This window comes from Danio rerio, chromosome 17, assembly GCF_052040795.2.
Source record: "Danio rerio strain M-AB ecotype USA chromosome 17, GRCz13ab, whole genome shotgun sequence".
Taxonomy (NCBI): Eukaryota; Metazoa; Chordata; class Actinopteri; order Cypriniformes; family Danionidae; genus Danio; species Danio rerio.
This window is the reverse complement of record NC_141037.1, coordinates 31,800,467-31,815,139: the sequence shown is the minus strand read 5'-3', so window position 1 is coordinate 31,815,139 and position 14,673 is coordinate 31,800,467. Positions and strand designations below refer to the sequence as shown.

General features: G+C 35.4%; 3 long non-coding RNA genes across 3 annotated transcripts; all 3 read left to right on the top strand.

The window, feature by feature from the left end:
• Positions 1-566: 566 nt before the first annotated feature.
• Positions 567-2,703, top strand: LOC147839963 (uncharacterized). Its single transcript, XR_015513537.1, has 2 exons — positions 567-671; positions 1,597-2,703. It is a non-coding gene; the product is annotated as an uncharacterized LOC147839963 (long non-coding RNA).
• Positions 2,704-5,342: 2,639 nt separating this feature from the next.
• On the top strand, positions 5,343-7,479 carry LOC141378598 (uncharacterized). The gene is made up of 2 exons (XR_015513536.1): positions 5,343-5,447; positions 6,373-7,479. It is a non-coding gene; the product is annotated as an uncharacterized LOC141378598 (long non-coding RNA).
• Positions 7,480-10,119: 2,640 nt separating this feature from the next.
• Positions 10,120-12,257, top strand: LOC141378597 (uncharacterized). The gene is made up of 2 exons (XR_015513541.1): positions 10,120-10,224; positions 11,150-12,257. It is a non-coding gene; the product is annotated as an uncharacterized LOC141378597 (long non-coding RNA).
• Positions 12,258-14,673: the final 2,416 nt, after the last annotated feature.

The window sequence follows — 14,673 nt, the reverse complement described above, 5'->3', positions numbered from 1 at the left end:
TGTAATACAGAAACATGAACACTTTCAGTTAAATTTCATTAAAATCAGTTGGGGGTAAGCAGATATCCTGATAATTATAATTATTATTATTTTTTATCATAATCAGATCTAGATCCCAAAACAATAATAAAAACGAAAACATACATACAGTTTTGTCTTTTATTTAATTATTTACTTATTTATTTATTTTCATAATCAACTTTAATCAAATTTTGTCGCAATCAAACTTTATTTTACCAAATTTCAAATACGTTTTTTTTATCTGATCATATTTTTGCATTAATTATTTCATTATTAGATTCTATAAAACAAAATTACACTGTAAATAAAATAATTGTTGACGCTGACAATTAAATGTTGACTCAACAAACGACTTCACCATAATAAGCCCCAAACGAAAAAAAAAAAAAAAAATCCACATTATTAATTTTAGCTGTTGGTCTGAAGTAAAAATTACAAATATTCATTCACCAAACATAAAACTGTGCTTTGGAAATTTATCAAACAGAAGTGAAAATAGTATTTGTGTTTGGCGAACAAACCTTGCAGCAAAAGCGCGTGTACGCATGCGCGTGAGAGTCGTTTGTTGGATAGGGTTTAAATTCCAGCGCAGCAATGGCAGAGCTCCTCCGAAACATCATATTCAGGCGATTTCCTTCATCAAAGATATGGTGAGTAGTGAATTCTGTATGTATTGAATCGTTTTTAAGTTTAGCCAAATGCAAGTGTCAGTAATTCCTGACATAAAACGAAAAGCATGGGTATTACGTTAGCCTGCCGCTCCGTCATAATGTTGTACACAACACGTTAACGTTAATTACAGACATTGCTCTGGCTAGTTATATGTTACCGGTTGTCAGTTCTACTGTAGCCTTATTTATTTTCTATAAAACAAAATATTATGTAAAACCCAAGCCTCCCTTATTGATTTCAACTTGAAAATATTAAACATTGATTTGGAGTTGTTCTTAAAGGTACAGTTCACCCCCAAATCAAATTGTACTAGTTCACTCAGGCACATGTGGTTTCAAACTTTTGTAAGTTTCTGTCTTCTGTTGAACACTAAATGCCATATTTAGAAAAAAGCTGAAACCTGTAACCATTTATTTCCATAGTAGGAAAAACAAATACTATGGAAGTCAATGGTTACAGGTTTCCAGCTTTCTTTAAAATATTTTCTTTACAGAAGATTGAAAGAAAAACAGGTTTGGAATAAATGAAGGGAGCGTAAATTACGGCAGGATTTTCAGTTCTGTGTGAAAGAAAACCTGTTTTTTGTCTTCTGCTGTTATTTACTCACTGTAAATGATATTTAGAAGCATTGCGGTAAACAAACAGGTGCCTGGCCAAAGTGACATTTTACATATAAATGCGCAATTTACCACATAGCATTCTCACAGTATGGAAAGTATTAATTACTATAGGGTTACTATGCTAATAACTATGTGAACATCCACATTCTGTTATTGTAAAATTACATTTGTGATCCAACAGGAATAGTGTTTTTGAAAATGACACAGTATTATGGTGACATTTGAATATGTATTTGATATAGGCTTAATATTGACATTGCCGTTTTATATTTCTAACATACAGGGCCATTGGAAAACCACAGAGATGCAATGAAGATGGGAATCCTTGTTAGCATCAGGAGCATGATGAAGTTTAAGAGCCCTGTCAACTGTGCTGAATGTCTGCTGTCCTGGAAGAGGAGATGATGGTGCTCGACAATAGGAGACTTTATCAATGCATCTTCTGTGCTTTTGGATTATAGTATCTACTCAACCTGGAATACGATGACTAAATAGGTTTACATGGTAAATATTTGAAACAGATGCAGCTTTATGTGCTTGAAGTTCCTCTTGAAGATTTTTTTTTACTTTTCTTGAAACTTTTGTGAGTTTTTTTTCTGTTCTGGAATCATCTGTGTCAACTGGGTAAAGGAACCCATTGTTTAGATTTGATGGTGCTTTTGACGATTTTAATATTCATTTATTAATTTTCCTTCAGCTCAGTCCCCTGTTTATCAGGGGGAGCCACAGCGGAATGAACCGTTCATTGTTTATATGCAAATATATTAGATGTTTAATGTTAATGAATGGGTTTAACCATTAAAAATGTGATTTCATAAGTTCAGATTATCTTTTGTAGAATGAAAGTATCCAGGTGACAACACTAAACAATGGTTAAAGTAACCGCACAAAAATACTCACATTTTATGCTGTTTTTATTTTTTTATTTTATATATTTTTGCAGATATTTGGGATATATATTAAGTACACTTTAGCTCTAGGTATTGACCTTATTCCTCACTTCTTTTTTGGCTGGAGATTTCCGCTCTCATTCACTTCCATTGATTTTTAGACGTTAAAAACTGTTTGTTATGATGCTTGATGTTGCAAACTGATATTTTCTTAATATATTATTCTGCTTTGTCTGTAGAGTCATAAACACACTAGTTTGTAGAGCAAGTAGTTTGTCTGTTTTCTGCTGTTTAATATTCCTAGTCATTTCTCCCACAGGGCACTGAATCAGATGTTCTGAAACAAATCGGAAAAACTTCCGCCTTAAAGAATGAGGTCAATAATAGGAGAAATAAAATGCTGGAATTTATAGGGTATACTTTGTTGAAATGTGTAATGTATTTGTTATTCTAAAGTACTTTTACAATAGCGTCTCTTTAATGAAAATAAATAAATAAATGTGGCAGTGTTTAGTGTATTTTGATTTTGATTATTCTATTATTCATTTTCTTTTAGGACAACGAGGAATAAACAATTCAGTAAAGTTGCTTTAGCATTGTTTACCAATATACAATTAACCAATATACATTTTTTAATTAGGTGAAACCAAAAAAGCTTGTTGCACACAATCTAAAACATTCAATTGGGCCAAAAACATGATTGAGCAGACTTGATGGTTTTTTTATTGGCTCAACACATTATTTCTCATTGAGCCAATGTTGACAGGCTGTTGCCACAATTGAATTTAGATGTGACCAGTCACTAGGAAATGAAGTTTGGGGAGTAAATTATATTTAAATTTATTTAAATAAATATTATATTGATTCATTTTTTACAGCGTATAAATAATTAGAATTTATATTTATAACATAATTGTAAATATTATTCAATCAAAAAATTTAATAAATTATTTAAACATTTGTTTTATTTGGTGTATGTTTTATTATTATGATTATTATTATTATGGCTTATTTTATTATAGTTTTATTATAGTTTTAATAGTGCAATTAGTGGTGGGTTGTTTTGAAAATCAGGTTAAAAGGGTAATAATAATTCCAGAATTGTTACTTTTATTTGTTAATTATAACTTGATAAAAATCAACAGAATAGAGGAAAAAGAAAAGAATCGCAGCCTCTTTTATATGTATTAAATGACAAATTTATTAATTGATTCATTTATTTAGAATGGTTGCTTCCACGAATCCTGCGACTTCCACATCTTCAGGTGATTCTGATGTAAATCTGCTGTCCAGAATCAGCTGGTTTGTCTTAGTCGGGCATCTCCGCTGAGACCAGTCCACTATGGGTGACCCTGCCGGTATCTGTGAAGTACCAGTGGCGAAGCTCTCAGCATCACTGATGCACACAAGCCCTCACAGCACGTCAAGCTGCAAACCACGTGAGGGACCCTAACCTAACCTACCCTAACCTAACAGACACCGCAAACCACTAAACGCATCGAAACTCTCAGAAGAGTCCAGCGACCGACCAGCAACACGAGAACAACCGCTCAGAAAACCTCGACAACCGTGCAGAAAACCACCTGAAACATCCTGAAGACCACCGAGCAAACCAAGAACTTCAAGTCACCAACACCAAGAATCAATAAAAACAACCAATTGATGAAACAAAACATGCAAAAGGAAACTTACTGTGAACTTGCTCTACAACTATGTACACTATATACATACGCAGGCCTGCAGTGTGGTTTGGGACACTGTGGAGACTCAGCGTCTGGCCCTCTTTCTGCTGGGCTTCTCAGGCAGTGGCTCTCCACTGATGTCCACATGGACTCGAGGAGCCATGATGTTTGGTCTGGACCCACATCTGCGTTCTGTAATGAGGATTCGTCCATCAGCCAGCACCGTCTCCTCCATCACAGGACACCTGAGCGCCTCCCACAGCCGCTGCTTGATCTCCAGGCCCAGCTGAAGGCTGTAGGGACGACTCTTGAGCATGGGCTCGACCACAGAGCGGTAGATGTCCTGGTAGGCCTGAACGCTGTAGCCATGGATCGAGAGTGGCTCCTCCTGCTGTCCCACGTCCACTGAAGGCACTGAGGATGCTGGACGGATTTGGGGCAGGACAGCTGCGTTCTTCAGGTGATGCTCCTTCAGACCTGGGGAAGAGATACAGCTGTAAGTATGATCCAACCTGATCACAGCTGCAGGATCCTGAACCGACGGGACACCCTCCAGCAGGAAGTCCTTCAGGTGTGCTGGAAGACTCCTGGTTCGTCTGAGGCGCCGCTGCTCCATGATTATCAACTTTCCAAATCAGACAATCTGGTGAAACTTGTCAAAGTGAAGAGTTGAAAGAGCTCAAGTGATCAGATTCAGAGAGATGTGTTGATTTCAGTGTAAACTCTGGTTGCCGTGGTGACAGAATATTGGAGTCAATTAAATGTAAACAACACTTGATCAGCAGAAAGTCAATCAGAGCAGTAGAGGAGTTCTTCTCTATTGCTTCTCTATTACACGTTGTGTCATTTTTACATTATAAATAAGTAAATATAGTGTGAACTAAACAAAATGTGTAATACAGAAACATGAACACTTTCAGTTAAATTTCATTAAAATCAGTTGGGGGTAAGCAGATATCCTGATAATTATAATTATTATTATTTTTTATCATAATCAGATCTAGATCCCAAAACAATAATAAAAACGAAAACATACATACAGTTTTGTCTTTTATTTAATTATTTACTTATTTATTTATTTTCATAATCAACTTTAATCAAATTTTGTCGCAATCAAACTTTATTTTACCAAATTTCAAATACGTTTTTTTTATCTGATCATATTTTTGCATTAATTATTTCATTATTAGATTCTATAAAACAAAATTACACTGTAAATAAAATAATTGTTGACGCTGACAATTAAATGTTGACTCAACAAATGACTTCACCATAATAAGCCCCAAACGAAAAAAAAAAAAAAAATCCACATTATTAATTTTAGCTGATGGTCTGAAGTAAAAATTACAAATATTCATTCACCAAACATAAAACTGTGCTTTGGAAATTTATCAAACAGAAGTGAAAATAGTATTTGTGTTTGGCGAACAAACCTTGCAGCAAAAGCGCGTGTACGCATGCGCGTGAGAGTCGTTTGTTGGATAGGGTTTAAATTCCAGCGCAGCAATGGCAGAGCTCCTCCGAAACATCATATTCAGGCGATTTCCTTCATCAAAGATATGGTGAGTAGTGAATTCTGTATGTATTGAATCGTTTTTAAGTTTAGCCAAATGCAAGTGTCAGTAATTCCTGACATAAAACGAAAAGCATGGGTATTACGTTAGCCTGCCGCTCCGTCATAATGTTGTACACAACACGTTAACGTTAATTACAGACATTGCTCTGGCTAGTTATATGTTACCGGTTGTCAGTTCTACTGTAGCCTTATTTATTTTCTATAAAACAAAATATTATGTAAAACACAAGCCTGCCTTATTGATTTCAACTTGAAAATATTAAACATTGATTTGGAGTTGTTCTTAAAGGTACAGTTCACCCCCAAATCAAATTGTACTAGTTCACTCAGGCACATGTGGTTTCAAACTTTTGTAAGTTTCTGTCTTCTGTTGAACACTAAATGCCATATTTAGAAAAAAGCTGAAACCTGTAACCATTTATTTCCATAGTAGGAAAAACAAATACTATGGAAGTCGATGGTTACAGGTTTCCAGCTTTCTTTAAAATATTTTCTTTACAGAAGATTGAAAGAAAAACAGGTTTGGAATAAATGAAGGGAGCGTAAATTACGGCAGGATTTTCAGTTCTGTGTGAAAGAAAACCTGTTTTTTGTCTTCTGCTGTTATTTACTCACTGTAAATGATATTTAGAAGCATTGCGGTAAACAAACAGGTGCCTGGCCAAAGTGACATTTTACATATAAATGCGCAATTTACCACATAGCATTCTCACAGTATGGAAAGTATTAATTACTATAGGGTTACTATGCTAATAACTATGTGAACATCCACATTCTGTTATTGTAAAATTACATTTGTGATCCAACAGGAATAGTGTTTTTGAAAATGACACAGTATTATGGTGACATTTGAATATGTATTTGATATAGGCTTAATATTGACATTGCCGTTTTATATTTCTAACATACAGGGCCATTGGAAAACCACAGAGATGCAATGAAGATGGGAATCCTTGTTAGCATCAGGAGCATGATGAAGTTTAAGAGCCCTGTCAACTGTGCTGAATGTCTGCTGTCCTGGAAGAGGAGATGATGGTGCTCGACAATAGGAGACTTTATCAATGCATCTTCTGTGCTTTTGGATTATAGTATCTACTCAACCTGGAATACGATGACTAAATAGGTTTACATGGTAAATATTTGAAACAGATGCAGCTTTATGTGCTTGAAGTTCCTCTTGAAGATTTTTTTTTACTTTTCTTGAAACTTTTGTGAGTTTTTTTTCTGTTCTGGAATCATCTGTGTCAACTGGGTAAAGGAACCCATTGTTTAGATTTGATGGTGCTTTTGACGATTTTAATATTCATTTATTAATTTTCCTTCAGCTCAGTCCCCTGTTTATCAGGGGGAGCCACAGCGGAATGAACCGTTCATTGTTTATATGCAAATATATTAGATGTTTAATGTTAATGAATGGGTTTAACCATTAAAAATGTGATTTCATAAGTTCAGATTATCTTTTGTAGAATGAAAGTATCCAGGTGACAACACTAAACAATGGTTAAAGTAACCGCACAAAAATACTCACATTTTATGCTGTTTTTATTTTTTTATTTTATATATTTTTGCAGATATTTGGGATATATATTAAGTACACTTTAGCTCTAGGTATTGACCTTATTCCTCACTTCTTTTTTGGCTGGAGATTTCCGCTCTCATTCACTTCCATTGATTTTTAGACGTTAAAAACTGTTTGTTATGATGCTTGATGTTGCAAACTGATATTTTCTTAATATATTATTCTGCTTTGTCTGTAGAGTCATAAACACACTAGTTTGTAGAGCAAGTAGTTTGTCTGTTTTCTGCTGTTTAATATTCCTAGTCATTTCTCCCACAGGGCACTGAATCAGATGTTCTGAAACAAATCGGAAAAACTTCCGCCTTAAAGAATGAGGTCAATAATAGGAGAAATAAAATGCTGGAATTTATAGGGTATACTTTGTTGAAATGTGTAATGTATTTGTTATTCTAAAGTACTTTTACAATAGCGTCTCTTTAATGAAAATAAATAAATAAATGTGGCAGTGTTTAGTGTATTTTGATTTTGATTATTCTATTATTCATTTTCTTTTAGGACAACGAGGAATAAACAATTCAGTAAAGTTGCTTTAGCATTGTTTACCAATATACAATTAACCAATATACATTTTTTAATTAGGTGAAACCAAAAAAGCTTGTTGCACACAATCTAAAACATTCAATTGGGCCAAAAACATGATTGAGCAGACTTGATGGTTTTTTTATTGGCTCAACACATTATTTCTCATTGAGCCAATGTTGACAGGCTGTTGCCACAATTGAATTTAGATGTGACCAGTCACTAGGAAATGAAGTTTGGGGAGTAAATTATATTTAAATTTATTTAAATAAATATTATATTGATTCATTTTTTACAGCGTATAAATAATTAGAATTTATATTTATAACATAATTGTAAATATTATTCAATCAAAAAATTTAATAAATTATTTAAACATTTGTTTTATTTGGTGTATGTTTTATTATTATGATTATTATTATTATGGCTTATTTTATTATAGTTTTATTATAGTTTTAATAGTGCAATTAGTGGTGGGTTGTTTTGAAAATCAGGTTAAAAGGGTAATAATAATTCCAGAATTGTTACTTTTATTTGTTAATTATAACTTGATAAAAATCAACAGAATAGAGGAAAAAGAAAAGAATCGCAGCCTCTTTTATATGTATTAAATGACAAATTTATTAATTGATTCATTTATTTAGAATGGTTGCTTCCACGAATCCTGCGACTTCCACATCTTCAGGTGATTCTGATGTAAATCTGCTGTCCAGAATCAGCTGGTTTGTCTTAGTCGGGCATCTCCGCTGAGACCAGTCCACTATGGGTGACCCTGCCGGTATCTGTGAAGTACCAGTGGCGAAGCTCTCAGCATCACTGATGCACACAAGCCCTCACAGCACGTCAAGCTGCAAACCACGTGAGGGACCCTAACCTAACCTACCCTAACCTAACAGACACCGCAAACCACTAAACGCATCGAAACTCTCAGAAGAGTCCAGCGACCGACCAGCAACACGAGAACAACCGCTCAGAAAACCTCGACAACCGTGCAGAAAACCACCTGAAACATCCTGAAGACCACCGAGCAAACCAAGAACTTCAAGTCACCAACACCAAGAATCAATAAAAACAACCAATTGATGAAACAAAACATGCAAAAGGAAACTTACTGTGAACTTGCTCTACAACTATGTACACTATATACATACGCAGGCCTGCAGTGTGGTTTGGGACACTGTGGAGACTCAGCGTCTGGCCCTCTTTCTGCTGGGCTTCTCAGGCAGTGGCTCTCCACTGATGTCCACATGGACTCGAGGAGCCATGATGTTTGGTCTGGACCCACATCTGCGTTCTGTAATGAGGATTCGTCCATCAGCCAGCACCGTCTCCTCCATCACAGGACACCTGAGCGCCTCCCACAGCCGCTGCTTGATCTCCAGGCCCAGCTGAAGGCTGTAGGGACGACTCTTGAGCATGGGCTCGACCACAGAGCGGTAGATGTCCTGGTAGGCCTGAACGCTGTAGCCATGGATCGAGAGTGGCTCCTCCTGCTGTCCCACGTCCACTGAAGGCACTGAGGATGCTGGACGGATTTGGGGCAGGACAGCTGCGTTCTTCAGGTGATGCTCCTTCAGACCTGGGGAAGAGATACAGCTGTAAGTATGATCCAACCTGATCACAGCTGCAGGATCCTGAACCGACGGGACACCCTCCAGCAGGAAGTCCTTCAGGTGTGCTGGAAGACTCCTGGTTCGTCTGAGGCGCCGCTGCTCCATGATTATCAACTTTCCAAATCAGACAATCTGGTGAAACTTGTCAAAGTGAAGAGTTGAAAGAGCTCAAGTGATCAGATTCAGAGAGATGTGTTGATTTCAGTGTAAACTCTGGTTGCCGTGGTGACAGAATATTGGAGTCAATTAAATGTAAACAACACTTGATCAGCAGAAAGTCAATCAGAGCAGTAGAGGAGTTCTTCTCTATTGCTTCTCTATTACACGTTGTGTCATTTTTACATTATAAATAAGTAAATATAGTGTGAACTAAACAAAATGTGTAATACAGAAACATGAACACTTTCAGTTAAATTTCATTAAAATCAGTTGGGGGTAAGCAGATATCCTGATAATTATAATTATTATTATTTTTTATCATAATCAGATCTAGATCCCAAAACAATAATAAAAACGAAAACATACATACAGTTTTGTCTTTTATTTAATTATTTACTTATTTATTTATTTTCATAATCAACTTTAATCAAATTTTGTCGCAATCAAACTTTATTTTACCAAATTTCAAATACGTTTTTTTTATCTGATCATATTTTTGCATTAATTATTTCATTATTAGATTCTATAAAACAAAATTACACTGTAAATAAAATAATTGTTGACGCTGACAATTAAATGTTGACTCAACAAACGACTTCACCATAATAAGCCCCAAACGAAAAAAAAAAAAAAAAATCCACATTATTAATTTTAGCTGTTGGTCTGAAGTAAAAATTACAAATATTCATTCACCAAACATAAAACTGTGCTTTGGAAATTTATCAAACAGAAGTGAAAATAGTATTTGTGTTTGGCGAACAAACCTTGCAGCAAAAGCGCGTGTACGCATGCGCGTGAGAGTCGTTTGTTGGATAGGGTTTAAATTCCAGCGCAGCAATGGCAGAGCTCCTCCGAAACATCATATTCAGGCGATTTCCTTCATCAAAGATATGGTGAGTAGTGAATTCTGTATGTATTGAATCGTTTTTAAGTTTAGCCAAATGCAAGTGTCAGTAATTCCTGACATAAAACGAAAAGCATGGGTATTACGTTAGCCTGCCGCTCCGTCATAATGTTGTACACAACACGTTAACGTTAATTACAGACATTGCTCTGGCTAGTTATATGTTACCGGTTGTCAGTTCTACTGTAGCCTTATTTATTTTCTATAAAACAAAATATTATGTAAAACACAAGCCTCCCTTATTGATTTCAACTTGAAAATATTAAACATTGATTTGGAGTTGTTCTTAAAGGTACAGTTCACCCCCAAATCAAATTGTACTAGTTCACTCAGGCACATGTGGTTTCAAACTTTTGTAAGTTTCTGTCTTCTGTTGAACACTAAATGCCATATTTAGAAAAAAGCTGAAACCTGTAACCATTTATTTCCATAGTAGGAAAAACAAATACTATGGAAGTCAATGGTTACAGGTTTCCAGCTTTCTTTAAAATATTTTCTTTACAGAAGATTGAAAGAAAAACAGGTTTGGAATAAATGAAGGGAGCGTAAATTACGGCAGGATTTTCAGTTCTGTGTGAAAGAAAACCTGTTTTTTGTCTTCTGCTGTTATTTACTCACTGTAAATGATATTTAGAAGCATTGCGGTAAACAAACAGGTGCCTGGCCAAAGTGACATTTTACATATAAATGCGCAATTTACCACATAGCATTCTCACAGTATGGAAAGTATTAATTACTATAGGGTTACTATGCTAATAACTATGTGAACATCCACATTCTGTTATTGTAAAATTACATTTGTGATCCAACAGGAATAGTGTTTTTGAAAATGACACAGTATTATGGTGACATTTGAATATGTATTTGATATAGGCTTAATATTGACATTGCCGTTTTATATTTCTAACATACAGGGCCATTGGAAAACCACAGAGATGCAATGAAGATGGGAATCCTTGTTAGCATCAGGAGCATGATGAAGTTTAAGAGCCCTGTCAACTGTGCTGAATGTCTGCTGTCCTGGAAGAGGAGATGATGGTGCTCGACAATAGGAGACTTTATCAATGCATCTTCTGTGCTTTTGGATTATAGTATCTACTCAACCTGGAATACGATGACTAAATAGGTTTACATGGTAAATATTTGAAACAGATGCAGCTTTATGTGCTTGAAGTTCCTCTTGAAGATTTTTTTTTTACTTTTCTTGAAACTTTTGTGAGTTTTTTTTCTGTTCTGGAATCATCTGTGTCAACTGGGTAAAGGAACCCATTGTTTAGATTTGATGGTGCTTTTGACGATTTTAATATTCATTTATTAATTTTCCTTCAGCTCAGTCCCCTGTTTATCAGGGGGAGCCACAGCGGAATGAACCGTTCATTGTTTATATGCAAATATATTAGATGTTTAATGTTAATGAATGGGTTTAACCATTAAAAATGTGATTTCATAAGTTCAGATTATCTTTTGTAGAATGAAAGTATCCAGGTGACAACACTAAACAATGGTTAAAGTAACCGCACAAAAATACTCACATTTTATGCTGTTTTTATTTTTTTATTTTATATATTTTTGCAGATATTTGGGATATATATTAAGTACACTTTAGCTCTAGGTATTGACCTTATTCCTCACTTCTTTTTTGGCTGGAGATTTCCGCTCTCATTCACTTCCATTGATTTTTAGACGTTAAAAACTGTTTGTTATGATGCTTGATGTTGCAAACTGATATTTTCTTAATATATTATTCTGCTTTGTCTGTAGAGTCATAAACACACTAGTTTGTAGAGCAAGTAGTTTGTCTGTTTTCTGCTGTTTAATATTCCTAGTCATTTCTCCCACAGGGCACTGAATCAGATGTTCTGAAACAAATCGGAAAAACTTCCGCCTTAAAGAATGAGGTCAATAATAGGAGAAATAAAATGCTGGAATTTATAGGGTATACTTTGTTGAAATGTGTAATGTATTTGTTATTCTAAAGTACTTTTACAATAGCGTCTCTTTAATGAAAATAAATAAATAAATGTGGCAGTGTTTAGTGTATTTTGATTTTGATTATTCTATTATTCATTTTCTTTTAGGACAACGAGGAATAAACAATTCAGTAAAGTTGCTTTAGCATTGTTTACCAATATACAATTAACCAATATACATTTTTTAATTAGGTGAAACCAAAAAAGCTTGTTGCACACAATCTAAAACATTCAATTGGGCCAAAAACATGATTGAGCAGACTTGATGGTTTTTTTATTGGCTCAACACATTATTTCTCATTGAGCCAATGTTGACAGGCTGTTGCCACAATTGAATTTAGATGTGACCAGTCACTAGGAAATGAAGTTTGGGGAGTAAATTATATTTAAATTTATTTAAATAAATATTATATTGATTCATTTTTTACAGCGTATAAATAATTAGAATTTATATTTATAACATAATTGTAAATATTATTCAATCAAAAAATTTAATAAATTATTTAAACATTTGTTTTATTTGGTGTATGTTTTATTATTATGATTATTATTATTATGGCTTATTTTATTATAGTTTTATTATAGTTTTAATAGTGCAATTAGTGGTGGGTTGTTTTGAAAATCAGGTTAAAAGGGTAATAATAATTCCAGAATTGTTACTTTTATTTGTTAATTATAACTTGATAAAAATCAACAGAATAGAGGAAAAAGAAAAGAATCGCAGCCTCTTTTATATGTATTAAATGACAAATTTATTAATTGATTCATTTATTTAGAATGGTTGCTTCCACGAATCCTGCGACTTCCACATCTTCAGGTGATTCTGATGTAAATCTGCTGTCCAGAATCAGCTGGTTTGTCTTAGTCGGGCATCTCCGCTGAGACCAGTCCACTATGGGTGACCCTGCCGGTATCTGTGAAGTACCAGTGGCGAAGCTCTCAGCATCACTGATGCACACAAGCCCTCACAGCACGTCAAGCTGCAAACCACGTGAGGGACCCTAACCTAACCTACCCTAACCTAACAGACACCGCAAACCACTAAACGCATCGAAACTCTCAGAAGAGTCCAGCGACCGACCAGCAACACGAGAACAACCGCTCAGAAAACCTCGACAACCGTGCAGAAAACCACCTGAAACATCCTGAAGACCACCGAGCAAACCAAGAACTTCAAGTCACCAACACCAAGAATCAATAAAAACAACCAATTGATGAAACAAAACATGCAAAAGGAAACTTACTGTGAACTTGCTCTACAACTATGTACACTATATACATACGCAGGCCTGCAGTGTGGTTTGGGACACTGTGGAGACTCAGCGTCTGGCCCTCTTTCTGCTGGGCTTCTCAGGCAGTGGCTCTCCACTGATGTCCACATGGACTCGAGGAGCCATGATGTTTGGTCTGGACCCACATCTGCGTTCTGTAATGAGGATTCGTCCATCAGCCAGCACCGTCTCCTCCATCACAGGACACCTGAGCGCCTCCCACAGCCGCTGCTTGATCTCCAGGCCCAGCTGAAGGCTGTAGGGACGACTCTTGAGCATGGGCTCGACCACAGAGCGGTAGATGTCCTGGTAGGCCTGAACGCTGTAGCCATGGATCGAGAGTGGCTCCTCCTGCTGTCCCACGTCCACTGAAGGCACTGAGGATGCTGGACGGATTTGGGGCAGGACAGCTGCGTTCTTCAGGTGATGCTCCTTCAGACCTGGGGAAGAGATACAGCTGTAAGTATGATCCAACCTGATCACAGCTGCAGGATCCTGAACCGACGGGACACCCTCCAGCAGGAAGTCCTTCAGGTGTGCTGGAAGACTCCTGGTTCGTCTGAGGCGCCGCTGCTCCATGATTATCAACTTTCCAAATCAGACAATCTGGTGAAACTTGTCAAAGTGAAGAGTTGAAAGAGCTCAAGTGATCAGATTCAGAGAGATGTGTTGATTTCAGTGTAAACTCTGGTTGCCGTGGTGACAGAATATTGGAGTCAATTAAATGTAAACAACACTTGATCAGCAGAAAGTCAATCAGAGCAGTAGAGGAGTTCTTCTCTATTGCTTCTCTATTACACGTTGTGTCATTTTTACATTATAAATAAGTAAATATAGTGTGAACTAAACAAAATGTGTAATACAGAAACATGAACACTTTCAGTTAAATTTCATTAAAATCAGTTGGGGGTAAGCAGATATCCTGATAATTATAATTATTATTATTTTTTATCATAATCAGATCTAGATCCCAAAACAATAATAAAAACGAAAACATACATACAGTTTTGTCTTTTATTTAATTATTTACTTATTTATTTATTTTCATAATCAACTTTAATCAAATTTTGTCGCAATCAAACTTTATTTTACCAAATTTCAAATACGTTTTTTTTATCTGATCATATTTTTGCATTAATTATTTCATTATTAGATTCTATAAAACAAAATTACACTGTAAATAAAATAATTGTTGAC